General features: G+C 37.7%; 1 protein-coding gene across 5 annotated transcripts in view; it reads right to left on the reverse strand.

The window, feature by feature from the left end:
- LOC136846708 (lachesin-like) overlaps positions 1-5000 on the reverse strand; it is a 245719-nt gene that overhangs the window by 89743 nt on the left and 150976 nt on the right. The gene's annotated exons all lie outside the window — the stretch shown is intronic.

The following is a 5000-nucleotide window of genomic DNA, read 5'->3' on the forward strand; positions in this document are numbered from 1 at the left end:
AAGTCAAGACCACGGTCACTGACACATTCAAACTCTAATTGCTGGGTCATGAATGAGCCCCCTCTGTAGAGAACTTCCACCTACACACAAGAGAGGCCTATCTGCAGTGTGTTAATGTTGAAACCCCTGCTCTCTAATACCCCTTTCACGCCATCTTTCCATCCCTTCCTTGTTCTTCCTCTCCTCTTTCCTCCAAATACGACTTGTATATTTCTTACCAACCTATCATCCTCCGTTCTTCCCACTTGACCGAGCCATCTCAAAACAGTGTGATCCATCTTTTCGCCTACACTAACCTGCTTACCGTTTTATGCTCGTATCTCAACACTTCTTACTTATTCAATTTGTTTTATGCCACATATACTGCATAAACAACACATTTCTTTAATATAATTACATAATAGGTGGGTGTGAAAGACTGCTTGTGTGTGTCAGGTGAAGTAAAATATTAAATGAAAGATAAAGTTTATCACACATCTGACCTGTTGTTTGGAACAACAAACTTTGGCAACTTTTAATCATAATTACTGCTTAACGTATTAAGGACATGAAATTCTGTTCGACTAATACAAAGGCATTCTGAAATAAATGACCTACCTAAAAAATAATTAGTTTATGGAATGGAATGGGATATAGAGTTTAGGCCGAAGGATAAGCGCTGGGACCTATGAGGTCATTCGTTTGGGACCTATGAGGTCATTCAGCGCTTGTAAGGAAATTTGAGAGTAAGTTTGAAAGGTGTAACAGGAGGTAAACCTCGCATTTGCACTGTGAAATAATTGTTAGGAAACGGTGGATAACAAGATGGAAGAAAGAGAATATGAATGGAGGTATAGTAAAAGGAATGAAAAGGGTTGCAGCTAGGGGCCGAAGGGACGCTGCAAACAACCTTTAATAATGCCTACATTGCACACCGTGAGGTGCACTGACGGCACTGACCCCCTACGGGAAATTAGTATACGAGAAACATGCTTTTGTAAAATGACGTAACGAAGTAGTGACAAACCTCCACAGGAAGAAGTCGAGACGTTACGTCATCGAGAGATAAAAGAAGAAAGACGGTGCCCAATGTCTGCCCACGGTGGTTGCACAATGCCCTAGAAGGCGCGTGTTGTGCAACAGCATACCGAAGAAGCTATAAAACGACTGGAAACATGAATATAAAAGGATTTTCTGCTCTGCTGGAAAAAAAGTACTCGCGTCTTGCAGAGCATTTGCGTGCATAGCAAGTGGCATTACGTGAGTTATATGGAATCATGCAACACTTTGCAGTATGCTCTCATTCCTTTATCAAGAGATTATACTAGATTTATGCTATATATACATATTCACTACGAAACACTAACGTCTATAAATAATCTACCGAATATATATATATATATATATATATATATATATATATATATATATATATATATATATATATATATATATAATATGAATATGTATAATAATCTTTAACAAAATCATATCAGTCACCTCATATTCACTGCTAATCTCTAGCGAGGACAGTATGACATAAAGAGTTAACCATTTTCTCTTGCTCTACCAATGGCTCAACATGAAGACGGCAATAAAGACCCTTTAAACTTTAAAAGCAGTATAAAGGGTTACTTTACTCAAGTCAAATAAAACTAAGAGAAAATTCTGTATCAAATCATTTACGGTGTTTTCGTGTGGCCTAAGCTAATTTGACTGATTGTATTTGAATTGAATTGAGTATGGAATTGAGGCCAAAGGCCAAGCACTGGGACCTATGAGGTCATTCAGCGCTGAAACTGAAATTGACAGTAAAAGGTTTGAAAGGTGTAACAGGAGGAATACCTCGCAGTTGCACTATGAATCAGTTGTTAGGAGAGAGTGGAAAGTGAGATGGAGGAAAGAGAATATGAAAGGAGGTACAGTAACAGAAACGAATGAACCTTAAGTAATGCCTAAAGTGCTGCGCACGAGGTGCACTGACGGCACTAACCCCCTACGGGAGATTGTATCTGAACTAAGCATTTCGTTACCTTTCTCCATTTAACGCAGAACAATTGATTTAAACGAAACTCCACTTAATGTCATGTCTCCTTAATCTTCTTCCAGGTACTGTAACGTAACTCATATTGATATAACTTCAGCCAGTGTAATTCCCCTCGACTTAGTTACATCTGATGTATTACATCTCAAACTACTGCGAGGCGACTTCGTTTTCCCTTGGGCTCGTGAGATGTAATTGCCGTAATCTCTCTTCAATTTGATATAATTACCCCCTGACTACTATCTAAACTTGGCCTGACTTTTCTTGTTCCAGCTGATGAGATGCAAATCAGCTCCATCAAAGTTCATCTGATTTAATGTAGATGTCATTGATGGAACGTTATTTGTTCTAATGTCGTCGGTCTCGACTCTCACCTGTTAATTGTAATGCAATTCAATCAGATCTAACTTTTCATAGGAATCGATACGTTTTTTTTTTTTTGGCTTTAGGTGGCGTGATAGTTTACTGCCGACAAGGTGAATCCTTTCTGCTATTGGCAGCTCATTATGCTTGAAAATATATTATTTTAATCCGTCTTTATAACCGTGCGTTCCAGAACTTTCTGACAGACGAGCGTGTGACACAGGATCTTCTTGTCTGAAAAAGAATACTTCTCTTGCATATATTTCCCCCTGATACTCCAACTGCCTTCATTTGTTTAAGTCTCTCTCTCTTATTTCTCCCGTTCCTCCTCCTTCTCATTGCACCCACGGCATTTATGCCAAGGCCTTCTCTTATTCCTAATATTTCCTCGTTTCCTTCTCTTCTTAATTTTAACATTTTGTCACTTTCTTCTCCTCCAAGTGTTCCTTCTCCGTCTCTTACGAATATGCTCTTCCTCACCGTCCTTCCCTGCTAATCTTTCTTATCGATCTCCTAATATAATTTACTTCTCTCCGTCCACCTCCTTATATCCTTCCTTCTCCTTCTCATCCTTACATCTCTCCCTTCTTGTTCTAGTATTAATCCCCCCCACTCCCCCTTTGCCAAGCATTACTCATTTCCCTTCTTCTAACATTCCTGATAATTTTAGTTCTACTTCTGTACCTCTTCCTCCTCCTCATCTCCCTCTTCCTTCTCCCATCTTCTTCTAGCATTCCTTCGTTACCTCCTCCTCCTCCCTCACCCACGCCCCCTGCCAATCCCCTTCCCCCGTGGCGAGGGGGGCTTAGGAGAGAAATCAATGATATCCAATAAAAATACAGGGAACTGCCATCAGGGAGCCGACACAAACATGCCCCACTTCGGCGAAACTGTCTGGGGGGAGTGACGGCCGACGGAGAAGAAGAAGAAGAAGAAGAAGAAGAAGAAGAAGAAGAGTTGAAAGAGAAGAAGAAGAAGAAGAGGAAGAAGAAGAAGGACCTTATCCGTTCGGAAGAGCGCGGACGCGTGCGCGCACGCACGCACATGGGCTGCATTTAAGTTCAAGTCCAGGAACGTAGCAGTGGACCTGCACAGATGTATTAGTTGGATTGTGAATGTGAATTAAGTCAGATGAACAATATAGAAGAGCCTGAATAATAATAATAATAATAATAATAATAATAATAATAATAATAATAATAATAATAATAATAATAATAAAAATAACTATTATTATTATTATTATTATTATTATTATTATTATTATTATTATTATTATCAAACGAATTCCATTATTATCACTATTTCAAGAATCTTGTGTAAACATGCGAGCTAAACCAATTTCTTGAGAAAACCTGAGCACTAACATATGAACGAATGTCTAAATGCATAAATAGGCAGAATTCTTACAATATATAATTAACAACTCTTGCAAACAGAAATTATAATAACGTGGAAATAATCATATACGTAATTACACGACAAACAGTCATATTTTTTCTTGCCTTGAATGACACAATGACACATACAGTAAGAGCGCCTACTTATTTAATAAACTGAAATTTGTAAAAACAAAGAATAAGATTCGTCAGCATTCTTATCCATATATATATATATATATATATATATATATATATATATATATATATATATATATATATATATGTGTGTGTGTGTGTGTGTGTGTGTGTGTGTGTGTGTGTTTGTAGGCTGTCCCTGCATCGCGTAGGGCCAAGGCAGCGTCTTCCCTAAACTAATAATCTGATTATTTCTGCAGTTTATGATGAAAACAAAGGCAGAGATGAGATTAATATTCAAGAGGGAATGATTCAGAGAAAAGCTAATCCCTATTAGCGTGAAATGTCAAGTGTGAAACGGGATGATATCCATCCCAGCAATATATACTACTAGGATTGAACCTGGGACCTTTCGCATGTAGAAACAGAATAACTTGGCATGGCGTGAAGCGGAATTATCTAGATTCTAGAATCACAACTAACCAAAAATACATCCCAGTAAGACACAATTATCCAGAATCACATCTAGCCAAAAATATATCCCAGTAAGACACAATTATCCAGAATCACATCCAGCCAAATATACATCCCAGTAAGACACAATTATCCAGAATCAATCTAGCCAAATATACATCCCAGTAAGACACAATTATCCAGAATCACAACTAGCCAAGTATACACCCCAGTAAGACACAATTATCCAGAATCACAACTAGCCTAAAATACATTCCAGTAAGACACAATCATCCAGAATCACAACTAGCCTAAAATACATTCCAGTAAGACACAATCATCCAGAATCACAACTAGCCAAATACACATCCCAGTAAGACATATTTGTCCAGAATCACAACTAGCCAAATATACTGTACATCCCAGTAAGACACAATTATCCAGAATCACAACTAGCCAAATATACACCCCAGTAAGACCTATCTACAATCACAACTAACCAAAAATGCATCTCAGCATGACACCCTTTCGGTAAGAATATGAAAATATAAGAAAAAGACAGCACCAAAATTAATCCGTAGTTAAAATTTCAAAAGGCGAGTAAGAAGTTTATAATAAGAAAAATTAATGTAAATTGACATTTG

The sequence above is a fragment of the Macrobrachium rosenbergii genome, chromosome 15, assembly GCF_040412425.1.
Source record: "Macrobrachium rosenbergii isolate ZJJX-2024 chromosome 15, ASM4041242v1, whole genome shotgun sequence".
Classification (NCBI taxonomy): domain Eukaryota; kingdom Metazoa; phylum Arthropoda; class Malacostraca; order Decapoda; family Palaemonidae; genus Macrobrachium; species Macrobrachium rosenbergii.